This window comes from Ambystoma mexicanum, chromosome 9 (assembly GCF_040938575.1).
Source record: "Ambystoma mexicanum isolate Mex_15411 chromosome 9, UKY_AmexF1_1, whole genome shotgun sequence".
Taxonomy (NCBI): domain Eukaryota; kingdom Metazoa; phylum Chordata; class Amphibia; order Caudata; family Ambystomatidae; genus Ambystoma; species Ambystoma mexicanum.
Window position 1 is genome coordinate 694,731,445 of NC_090931.1, and position 13,014 is coordinate 694,744,458.

At 47.0% G+C, this 13,014-nt stretch overlaps 1 long non-coding RNA gene across 1 annotated transcript in view; it reads right to left on the minus strand.

Moving 5' to 3' along the window:
• The window catches only part of LOC138488527 (uncharacterized), a 29,905-nt gene extending 19,886 nt beyond the window's left edge, over nt 1–10,019 (minus strand). Inside the window, exon 1 of the long non-coding RNA XR_011274678.1 lies at nt 9,907–10,019. This is a non-coding gene — a long non-coding RNA (uncharacterized lncRNA). The remainder of the gene's footprint in view (nt 1–9,906) is intronic.
• Between the last annotated feature and the right edge of the window lie 2,995 nt (nt 10,020–13,014).

Consider the following 13,014-nt stretch of genomic DNA (forward strand, 5'->3'; position numbering starts at 1 on the left):
AAGATGTTTGTTTACATGTAGGTTTATATGCGAGTGGTCCTCTCTCTCTCTCTGGGCTCCATCAAAGGAGCGCAAATTCAATAGTGGCATAAGGTGAATGAAAGGCGTAAAAGGTTTGCGTAAGGCTTTTTATGCCTTTATTTCATGCCATGACACATTTTCAATTATTTGTAGGAATGAGAGAAGGGTCAGAACGCAACTTGCATTTCCGCCACCTTCCTTCCTCTCCGCCAAACAAATGCTCCAGCATTTGGGGCGACATGGATTTTAGGCCCACTGGATCTATGCACCAGCATAAAGCAGGTGAAACCATAGGGATCTACTGTAAATGCTGCCCGCTAGGAGAGCAGGTCGGGCAGCATTTAATTGTAATTGTGAACACTGCTATTCATGCGTGCATGGTAAGCATCGTTCACAATTACAAGTAAATGATGCTTGGCATGCGAGCATGGTAGGCAGTGTTTATTCACTTTGCACGATGTGGCAGCAGGGACCTGCTTACATTGCAGTGCAAATGTAAGGTTTCCCCGTCGACAAATTACGAGTCCAAAAAGAGTCACATAATGATCCTATGCAACGCTAATCCTGCACGGAATCTTGATTACTCATGTTACAATTCATAAGTCACATCACATGTGGATCAATGTTACAATTCATAATTCACATCACATTTAGATGACTGACAAGCTTTGGACAACAACAGTTCTTGCTCGGCAAGAATAGCTTCTCTCTCCTCAGGACTTTCCGTAGGGGATTTTTGTTAAGCAATCAGCATGCACTTCCCTTTATCAATGGTCTAGAAGGGCTCCATAACTAGTTCTCACAGCTCAATCCCCACGACAGCCATCCAAGTTGTATGCGAGAGGCGTTGCTAGGGGGGGCTGAGTGGGCTATAGCCCCTGGTCTTTTGGTTGTAGCCCCGGATAGAATCTCAGGGGCTATAAGCACAAGGCTAGCTACACAAGGCTAGCTACCCCCGTGTCCCGACAGTCCCGACATTGCATAGCCCGGATCTTTTACATACCTAGCAACACCCAATAAGCAGCAGCGTCCCTACTGTATCGCATTATTTAGAGTCATGCAGAGCCAATTCCCCATTTTGGTGTCCTATAGGAATCCAGTGGGGGCCATGCTTTATTACTATATGCAGAAATACTGCATGCGGTAAAGTGTTTGTGTGGAAGTAATTTTCTCCACACAAAAGCAGGCACTTTTATAGAGTTTCAGTTATGAAACTTGTGATTTGGACGACTGGTAAAACATCCCGTATTTCAAAATACTGGGTCTAATTATGAGTTTGGAGGTAGCCATGCCCTTAACAATGGCATGGCTACCCCCAAACTCGGGTCCGGGTTCCCTGAATGGGGAAATACCGGGCCATTCCGACCTAGGAGGGCCCGGTATTTCCCCATTCAAGGAGCCCGGACCCAGTACATTCCCATTTGAGCCCCCATAGGGCTCAATGAGAATGGGGAGCATGCTAACAACGGGCCCATTAATGACGGGCCCATTGTTAGCATGCTGGGCTGCTCGCGGGACCCGCTAAGGACGTCTGGTAAAACAAGGCATCCTGAGCGGGTTCCGCGAGCGGACCTCGTAATGAGGCGGTATGGGGTTAACGGCGTCAGCTGCTTTATCAGCACCGTTTACCCCATACCGCCAGGGTCGTAATGAGGCCCACTGTCTGTTTTTCAAACACTGCCAAACTTGTAATCAGCCTCAAATTGTTACTTATCATAGCCATGGTTTTGCAATACCCATTTTCAGACACCAGCGCATTAATATTTTCTTTTAACCTGTTATCCATTAGCTGCCATATTTCTCACACTAGTAAGCCAATGGGAGCTTTATTTTCCTCCATGACCATGTCAACCTTCACCCGTACACAAAACCTCAGAACAGACGTGGACGTGCTCGGCCACCAAACACGTTGCCATAGGCACAGCAACTTGTTAACAAGGCATTTTTCCATCTGTGGAAGCACTGACCTGGAAGAGGTGACAAGTTACCTGCTTCCCAACATGCATCAGCAAGTATGGCCACAGACAAGCACCAACAGGAGGTTGTGTTAGAAAAGGTTCAGGTGACACCAGACAACTATTATTGCAATACACCTCCCGCTTTCCAACTACCAGCCCCTTCCCAGTCCCACACACCATGGCCCACCCAGCTCCCTTCTAACAGCCTAAAACATCCATTACTTTACCCCATTGACCAACCCACATTCTTCTTACTATCCTACTCATCTAAAATATTACCATCACCTACTTCCACTCCCAAAACACCACATTGCCTTACTGATTCTACCCTCCACACGCCTTTGCACTGCACATACATACTACTAAATCCCCATTCACACGTACACCTTCATAATGTTACCTTACCCCTTGTGCCCATCCCAGTTGTTTTTTCTTCTTTTTAGAACCACAACTCCCAGGGGGTATCTGGGAGCAACTAAGAAACCCAGACTGGAGACAGGAAAATGGAGTCAAAGACAGCCAGGGAATGAACTGGAAGTGTCCATGCCAAACAGAGATGAGACACCCAATCCCTGCCCTGACAACCCAAGATTGACCCAGGCAAATGGTAGGCCAACAGTAAACGAAATGGGAGGAGAGACTGCAGGGAGACAAGAGAGACACAGAAACCCTCCTCAAACAGAATGGGAAACAAAACTCACAAGCACCTGAGGAAAGGTGCAGGGAGAACGAGCAGCCTGAAATCCTAGCTGCTACCACACTATCAGAGACTGCTAACAAAACCGTGCTTGAAAAGAAAGGGGTTTAGAGGGTTTTCTGGAGCCCGACACATGTGTGGCTCGCCCCCGGGGAGGAGAAAATCATGGTTAGTAGCTAGGGTCGGGTGATCACTGCAGTCAATGAAAGGGGAAGGGGAGACAGAACCAGCACAACCACAGTATAAAAGGAGGCAGAAGGAGAGAAAGGCAGAGCGAGGGTTTCAGAGGTAGGCACAGGAGGTGTGGAGGTGGAACAAGGGACCAGGTAGAGGGCTGATGCGGGGTGGAGTGCTGAGGAGTTGGTGGCAGAGTTGGAGCATAGTGCAGATGAGGTGCTGTGAGAGAGAGAGAGGTACCAGTTTTTGAGAGTGGGTGGTGAGTGTGCGAGTGCTTGTGGGAATGGGGAGGCGTGGGAGACAAACGTAGGAGAGTCGGGGTAGTATGTGTAGTGAGAAAGGGGTGTAGTGAGAGGTGAAAAGAGGGTGTAGCAAGAGGTGAGAAAGTGGTGCAGTGAAAGGTGAGAAGAGGGATTCAGTGAGAAGTGAGAAGAAGGATGTAGTGAATGGTAAGAACAGTGGTGCAGTTAAAGGTAATGTGGGGGTAGGAGAAAGGAGATAGAGAGAGAATATTGGAGTACCTCAAGAGAAGGAAGGAAGAGAACTGGTAAGATGAAGGGACAGAAGAGAGAGAGGAGTGGGTGAGTTTGAAAAAAGACCAAGGTGTCTGCAAATGGCACGAAGAAACCATCATTCTTTTTTAAAACCTTAGATAGGAACCCATATGAGCACCCCAGATGGAGTCAGATCCATACAAATGTGGCCTTTAGGCCTTCACCTAAGCTATCTTTGTGTTACTGATTGCTAGCTGGGGAACCAGCGGTTTTGGGGCACCTGGGTTAGGGAGGCAAAGCCCATGGAAGATGAGAGGGATGCCCAATAGTGTCCCCCCCTTTTGTATCCAAATGCGATATTCAATACTCTACACATTGAACAATCTGCTCCTATTGAGATTAAACAAGCCACATTTAAATTGTTTAGAAGAATAAAATCCCTTGCACTGTCGCCCAGTCTATGCGAATTAATAAGGCCATCTGTGTCATGTGGTGCCATTGTGGGACCATTCAGGCCCAACTGAAGAGGCCACCCACAACAGAGAGTAGTAGAGTAACTTTGCTGAAAATGTTGGGGGGGGACATGACATCGAAATGAAAGGGGCCCTTACCAAATGAGTGGGATAAAATGGTGTGCCTCAAAAGTTGGGGTGTGGGGGCGGGCACCCCTATAATTATGGCCACGACGGAGAGACATAGATGCAAACCTCAGAAGGGTACTATCAGAGAAGAACAGAGTCCTGGGTCTGATCTTCCATGCACTGACCGATCAGGCCTGCCCACCTTTTTGGATATCACCATAGAAAAATGCTTACGAGGTTCACAGCACCTACAACTACTGGTGCCCCACAAATGAGGAGATCATCATCGAGACAGATGCAAGGGTACACCGGCTGATGTACCGAAGGCAGTATCTACAAAACCCATGACGGAAAATCGACCAAAAAAGAGATCTGTTAAAGTCTAAAATTGTGTTGAAATATACCAAAAAAGCTAGACGATCTACATGCCGTAATTAAAGAATGTAAAGACTTTAACCTGAATAAAAAAATATTGAAACTGAAGATGGACATAGCAGCGTTCGCACATGAGCGAGTGTATCTGTCTGTACACATTAGATTCGTACTATGATGATTGTGCCAATCAAGACAATGAAGCAAACATAGGCAGACAATGGCGCCAACTTAGGCCATTCTACAGCTTTTCAAGTGTCAGTTCCGGAGATGATGCACAAGCCAGTGCTTCTGGCCTGAACAATAGAGATCAGTTGAGAGACAGCGAGGGGAGAAGAGACACATTTGCCCACCTTGAAGACAATGTAGATTAGAGACTCCAGTATAGAAATACATATAATTTTTTAGACCAACGCGGAAGAGGACGAGGACGCAGCAGCGGACAGGAGCACAATTCCCCGAGAATCACCAGGAGCAGATGGAAAGACAGATTCCCCCGCAGAATTGCTAGTTCTTAACCTGTCCGACCATGTCCTTACCCCACATGAGACCACTGTCCTCCAGAAAGGACTCGGCTATGTACCAACAGCCAAATATGATCCATTCACCACCCAAATCTAAGTGGTGAATGGTGCAAAAGATTAGGCTTACGCAGTACTTTGTTGACCAAGAGTCTGAAGAAAGATCATCACAGACAAAAGACATCACAGGTCTACATCCAAAGTCTATGTTCTACCCAGCCCTTTATCACACTAGAATCAATCACTTTTGAGAAAGCACTTATGAAAAAACTAGAGGAGATAGAACAGGACAACCATTGCGACTTCCAAAATCTATCTAGTCTGGAAAGAATGGCGATAAACAACCTTAAAAACAACGACAAGGTAGTCATAAAACCTAGAGACAAGGGGAGTGCAATTGTAATAATGAACAAATCAACATATGAGTAAATGGTGACCACACTCAAAAATAACAATGTACACTACCAACGCCTCCCACGCGCTCCGACTGAAACCCTTAGGATTAGCATTGCAACGCTAGTGGAAGAAGCAGCAAGCAAAGGCTATTTAAGTCAAAGAGGCAGAATTTCTTTGCCCACATTTTCTATGCACCCCGGCATTCTATGCTCTACCCAAAATACACAAAGGCATCTCTCCACCTTCTGGGAGGCCTATAGTTGCAGGCATTCATTCCATTCTAGAAACATTGTCGCAATTTGTGGACTATGTCTTACAAATACCAAAAATTAAGTATTATGTAAAAGACAACAGCAGCACTAAACCTACTGAAGGGTATACAATTCGACCCACAAAAACAGATCTTGGTGACTCAAGACATTGGGCCTCATTACGAGTCCGGCGGTAACCCTGCCGGTGCTAAAGCCGGGTTGCCGGCAGACTCGGAAAATGTTACTGGCACCTGACTTCCCAGTGCCACCAGGAGATTCCAAGTCCAGCGGCCCGGAAAGTCAGGTGTTGGTAAAAGGTAAGTTTGCATTCCCATAGAGTCCCAGAGGACTCTATGGGAGTGGGGACCCGGAAGCTACGGCACCGTTGTTAACGGTGCCGGCGCTTGCATGAACGGTCTTCCTAACATGGCCGCTGCACCCGGCAGGATCAGACCTGTCGGGCACAGTGGCCATGGCAGGCAGACACATAGTTTGCTGGTCTGGAAACAAGGGTGCCTGTGAGCTTACCGGAACCCTTGTTTCTGGACCAGCAAACTTGTAATAAGGCCCATAGAGTCACTCTACACCTCCATTCCTCAAATGGAAATCCTGTTGGTGATAGACAAAATTCTGGAGGAACAAACAACACTCCTAGTCACACTAAATCAACATGCTACTTTCAAAAACAAATCTCTGAAACCATTCAAACTCACCAACATCTGGTTTACAGACGAATTAGTATTGCCCCGAAGACAGAAAAGAGCCTTGGAGCATCTACACAAGAAACGCCCCACCTCCAATAACGCCACCCTCCTTGCCACCACCTTAAAGTCCTACAAGGCTGCTATTTTTGCAACTAAAGCTACCTCCTATGACAACAGATTCAACATAGCAAGTTCCAACAACATGGAACTCTTTGCCTTCTGGCGCGAATGAGAAAATCGAGTGCACCCACCACTTTAGTTCAACCTGACAAAGCGTGGTGCACCACCATACAAACTGCTCTAACTAAAATCAATCTTCTCTGTAATAAAATATTGACCAGGATATCCCTACTAGCCATCAAACCCACCATCAGTCCCTCATGGGACCGCCCAACCATAGCCATCCCTGCTCATCCCCGGAGTCAGTCCCCAGCTTCACCCTTCACCCTGTCGCCCAAGCGACTGTCCTGAACACCATCCAGGCCCTCAAACCCTCCAACTGCAAAGGAGATACCTGCCCTGCTAACATCACAAAGCTCTGCGCCCCCAGCCTTACCCCCATTATCACAGAATGTGTCAACTCCTCCTTTAAATCATGCAAAATACCCACCACTATCAAAGCAGCCTGGTTCACCTCCTTACTAAAAAAAAAAAAAAAACTCCTTGTACCTGACAGTACCTACCAACTACAGGTCTATCACTACAGTACCCTCCCTGCTTAAAATCATAGACCACATTGCTTACTTGGCGTCAGACAATCTGGTTTCCGACCGAAACACAGTACTGAAACAACCCAAGTCGATCTAAAAATGCAACTTGAGTTATCAGAGATGCTGGCAACCTTGCCATCCTGCTCTTTTTAGACCTCTCTGCTGCATTTGACCTTGTGGACCATGACCTACTCTGCCAAAACCTTTCCTTGTTCTTCCACTTCTCCCTCGAGGCAGTCCGATGGATCAAATCCTTCATAAGCGATTGTATCGCCAGAGTCTTCATTGACAATCCCTTAGCCAACCCTATCCCTGTCCTTCTTGGGGTCCCGCAAGGCTCCTGTCTCTCCCCAACCCTTTACAACACCTATACCAAACCCCTCTTTGATATACTCGAATCTCTAGGTATCACCTACACTAACTTTACAGACGACACGCAAATTCGCATTCCCATTTCCGGCAACCACACCAATGTTTCCCCGTTTAACCAAGTCTTCTGCACCATTCAGTCCTAGATGGCAACCCATAACCTCTGCCTCGATGATGAGAAGACACAGCTATTCATTGTAGGCTCCCCTGCTTGCCTTAAAACCCTCAACCCCTCCTACGTCTCCATCATTGATGGCGCTACAATTCCTATCCTCAAACATGCCAAAACCCTAGTGGTCTACCTTGATGCTGAACTATCTATGATGAGGCATGTTAACGACCTTGCATCTTCGCTCTCCTACACCACAAAACGTATCTCATTAAGGAGACAGTTCCTGAGCCCTAACAACTGTCTCACGCTCCCAAGAGCCATCATCCTTAGCAAAGTAGACTATTGTAACGCCCCATTCAAAACCACATCTGCCTCCAATTTAGCTAAGATACAGCTGCTTAAAAACAAAGCTCTGCAACTCGCCGGGATGTCCACTGGCTACCAATAAAAGCACAGATAGACTTCAAAACCTGGACCATTGCGCAACGCTGCATTTACAATGAAGCCCCCAAATACTTGAACTGCTGCATCACAAGAAAACAGTACTGTCGCTCGCTCTGCTCCTCCAACCAGTTTACCCTAGCTGTCCCACGCTTTAAACTTGTCAGAGAAGGGGGGGCTTCAGCAACACGGCCCCCTGCCTCTGGAATTCTCTTCCTCCACACAAGAAATGAGCTCTGCTACCCAGCATTCAAGAGACTTTTGAAAACCTGGTTATTCAATATGTATGACTAACTTTTATGCACGAGCTGCATCCTACTTTGTTCTGACTATTTGTCTTACCAACTCAAAGGTCTGTAAACTTGTATTCTGTTATTCCTCTGTACAAACGCTGCGATCGTTGTGGGTCTAGGTGTTAAATGTTAAAATAAATCAAATAAAATGGTCTGAGCATATCTGGGAATCTAATTGCAATGCCTAGTAAATCCCTAATACTTATACACAAGCTAAAACTGATGGCTTTGCCAGTCTTTTATTTTTTAAAAAGGAGTACAGTGAAGGACACAGAGAGTGCTTATACATCGAGTGGATGAAGGCAGATCTGGTTGACATTTGTATCACACCTGTAGCAGGTTTACAGCTCCAATTAAGTCATTAACTCTCAGAAGACAGGTTTGAAGAAACACTGGCAGGCACTTTGAGTGCCAAGTTTGATGGTAAGGCTTGATTGAAGCGTGCTCAAAGAGTTCAGTGTTTTGGGCGGGGAGGTAACTAGGTGGAAATGGCCATAGGGATTCGAATGGCCATGGGGAGTCAATGGCTGGCCAAATAAACTAACAACATCTACAAGCTGTGTGCCCCATCTCATATACCCTTCTTCCCTATTTTCACTCTAATGCAATAGTTTCCGCTTATATATGTTGCAAGCGCACCTAATAGCCCAAACTAATGATGTCCCACCCAGTCAAGACTGATGATGAATTGGCATAAACTCATCTTGCATCCTCCAACTCCCTCATCAATATCATCTGCCTGCTCAACCTTCACTGCCGCCCTGATTGGGAACAAGGAAGAGCCCCGTCTCTCGCTGCCCCAGTAACCTCCTTTCCAAACATTGCACAATTTGCAAAGCCCTGTTCTTTTCCATACTTTCCAGAAGGACCAGTCATATCCTTTCTCCCTTGTTCCATCCTTGTCCGTTAGTGACGAACCCGTGCTCTACAGCCCTTTGCTTCTCCTGCAGGGCATCCTCCTATTGTCTCTGTCCATCGTTCCTATCCACACTACCATTTGTGTCTGCCCCCCCTGCATCTGACTTCCTGGTCCTAAGCCCTTGGAACTATTCTGTTGCAGTCTGTGCTCTCCCATATACCATGCAGTAGAGACCGATTCCTCACCGGCATCGCCCCATTCTTACCTCAAGGATCTCCTCATGTTCATCCGTAATGCAGTCTTCTGTGTTGCCCGTCTTTGATCTCTCCTTTTTCCAGTCTCTCTTGGAATGTGATTAGGCTGTCCATTACCTTTCTGCCATTATCCCCACCCTCACTGATTTTCCTTAAGTTATTGGACCAGAAACTCACTCTCAGTGACATTCCACTTATCACCAACTGGACAACATTCGTTCCAGTCTTTCTTCCAAACCTGGGGATAGCAATTATGGAGTGTTCTCCACCTTATCTAACTAGATGCTTTATTGTTGCCAGAACGGGTGCCCTATCCGTCCTAGCATGTGTGCCCCAATTACTAAGAATTCTATTGTGCCAGTACTCCTCCTTTCCATGACTTACCATCCCCCTATCCTGCCTGAACGATCAAATTCACCCTCTACACCATTGGGTTTGTCACCATCATGTCCCTTTTACCACCTTTTTCTGTGCACATTTTTGTACCAGCTTTTCCCTTCTAGTTTCGTGACCTGGAAGCCACGACCTGCAAAGTCAAAGCCATGGCCCTATGACTACCTATTTGGGGAATTGTACATTTTGAGGCAAGTAAAAATATATGTAAATGTTTACAGACGGAGGTTTTATCTTGTAAATTAAACATTGATTGGAGCTAGAAATTGCCGTAAATGAAAGAAAGCCATCTTATCTTCGTACCCAGTCCTCTTTGTGGAAGGTGCTTCTTATTCCACTGGTCGTACAAATCACCTGACCATAGGGTGACCAGACGTCCCAGTTTTGCCGGGACTGTGCGGGTATTTTCACCTCCATCCCGAGGTCCTGAGACTTTTTAAGTTTAAAAAACCCATCGGGGATTTGGGGATCAGTGGATACCATCCCGGTTTTTGGCTAGATATCATGATTTTTGCCAAAAACCGGTATGGTATCCACCCGTTCCCCAAATCCCCGATGGGTTTTTTAAACTTAAAAAAGCCTCGGGACCCCCGGCGCTTAAAAATGACAGGGGACAGGCCACTCACGTAGTAGTAGGACTAGTGTTTCACTGCTGAAGCTGTAGTCCTACTTCTATGTCAGTGGCCTGTCCCAGTTTTTTATTTTTGAAATCTGGCCACCCTACCCGAGCAGTGCAGGTAGCATAAAGGGTAAAACGCATTAAGTGCTCTTTTATAAAAAAAAAAAGTGCTACTTGCACTTAAGTGCTGTTGGGTTCCTTGCATGCAATTTTCCACATTTACAAATCAGAGTGGAAAATAAGAGTACAAAAATAGAGAAAATCGCCTTTACTCTATTCACTCTCCGTTTTGTGAAAAATGTCAATGCTAGCTGCAAATGAGCCTTTGCAGAAGGCCTTTATAATGAATTCCATAGGAATCGATTGGTTTAACGGCCACATGAAAATCCCATTGGGGGTGGGAGGCGTAAACCATGTAGGGACTCATGAAGGCCAAATTAGTTATTTGGCTGCGAAGACCGGTTACGTTTACAGTGAAAAGTAAACAGCTCCCTGTTAAGACGGATTTCTGAACTCTGTCCTGGCGCCGCAGAAGTTCAGAAGGCCAACCTAATTACTTGGAACAGGGTAACCTCTGGACAAGCCAGACCAATCAGGGTAGCGATCGCGGCGGTCAAGACTAGGTCTCTAGAGGGGTGAGGGTGACTGAAAGACCGCAATGAGCACACAAAGCAAGGACACTTACAAACTACTCCAAACAGGTGTTATATTAAATATATATACACATTTATTCCAAGGCCTTTGCAACAATGACCGTAGCGAGAAATCACAATAAAACTCTAGTAAACCAACACATACCAAACCAATACAATATATATACAAATACAAACTAGTCTAAAGCGTTAGATGCATGAAATGTGTAGTCCACCTAGAAGGGGAGGAAAACAGGCAGTCCGAAATAATGATTAGACCCAGTCCGCCTTCAGAGGCACCTAACTAAAAGGAAGTCCAAGCCCTACGAAGAGTGGAGCCTTGTGCTCAAAAGTACCTGCATACGCTGGTGCCAACGGGCAAAAAGGGGAGTCTCTTCGAGGGAATCAGGCAGTTCAGTTCGGTGCACAAATGAAGAAGAACAGAGTTCCGCAACTCAAGCGCAGCCTCCACTGTGGGCAGAAGCAGAGCGCGAGTACGGAAAGGCGTGCTGTTTGACACAGCGGGGAAAAGCTATGGGCTCCTGCAGGAGGGCGACCAGTTCCTAGCTATGCTACTCACCGGTCCCCGATGCAAGCAGACCCAGGTTTCTCCGTGTCAGTTTCAGTGCTGGCAGGTTCAGGGGAGCAGGGGACGTCTCGTCGTCGTGTAGATTCTGCAGCAGCAGAGTTAAAGATGTCCCAAACGAAGTGAACCCGCACAGTTTGTTACCACAGCAGGGCAACGGAGCGGCCGTTTGTATCTCAGCCAAATGTACACTACTCACTTCAGACCTGCGAATGCCAAGTGTACCAATCGTGTGAGAGTGACAAGGACTCGAAATACAACACAACCTGGCGGCGGTTACAGAGCATGACTCCTGGGTAGGCTGGTCAGTCTGCTGCATGGCCCAAAGACGCTTCCGAAGGCTTACGTGCAGGAGATGGTGAAGATGCCGAGAATAGTTGTTTGCGCTATTCCAAGGGTCGAAGTACCAGTACAGGCCTTCTGGTTCGATCAGAGGTAGAAAGGGTTTCACAAAGCGACAGCAGTGCAGAGGAGCAGTCCTTCAGCGGGTCACCAGCAATTCCTCGGTTCAGCCTTGTGGTTTCAGGATACTTGGCTCCTGTATTCCTTTGTTCGTGAGAACTCAGGAGATCGACATGGTAGTGGCGTTTCCAGCCCCCTCTTATCCACGGTTCCCTTCGCGCCAAAACGGAGGGGACCCAATGGGAGATCCGCTCATCAAACACTCACACCATACGTGGACCTATCACGGACCACGGTGGTCCCAGGCATTCATACCACACTAGACTCTCTGGCACCCAGGATGTGTATTGGGACCAAACATCCCAGCCCACATCCTGGAGGCACACACAAGGCCTGTAGAAGTTCACAAAAGCATCTGTGTTTCGCAGGAAAGTACATGCCCAAATAAGGAAGGCCCCGGGTTGGCTCGACCTGGGGAAGGTGAAGGGGGCAAGACGGTCAGCAGACAGGACAAAGGAGCCTCGTGGTCTGGCCATTTTGGGAGCCAGGCCACCATTTTGGGCTAAGCGCGAGAAACGCGCTTAAAACGCCAAAAGGAGCTCAAAAACACAAGAAACGATCGCTGCCACCATTCCCGTCCGTGATTCACTTGCACCGATCAGTTACAATCCAAAAAGAGTATCTAGGGCCTGTAGAAGACTAAAGACCCAAGAGAGCAGTAACTTAGCTTACAGTGCCCTCTTGTGTCATGTTGCACGAAAGCTGCAACATGATAAAGAAACTATGGAAAACAGCGTTTCCCGGTACTGACTGTCTTAAGGGCATGTCAGTTTCCCCGTAAGAATGGAGTGAAAGCCAGAGGAGTGCGGCAGAAGGCTGCACTTCTCTGGCAAAGTCTAGATCATGGTGAAAACAGCAAAAAGTTTAGGGGTTGCCACATGGAAGGAAAATTACCCACAATTAAGAAATCTTTCCTAACGCTCGCACCTCCCAGACTATGGACAGGGGGAACTAATCCACCCCTGGATGAGTCTCTTGTTCAGGTCGGTTAAACATTCTGGACAAACCATCAGCATTGCTATGTTGGACACCTGGCCTATGCTCAATAGTGAAGTCGAAGCCTTGTAGACTTATGGACCACCTAAGCAACTTTGGATTCTCTCCCTTCATGT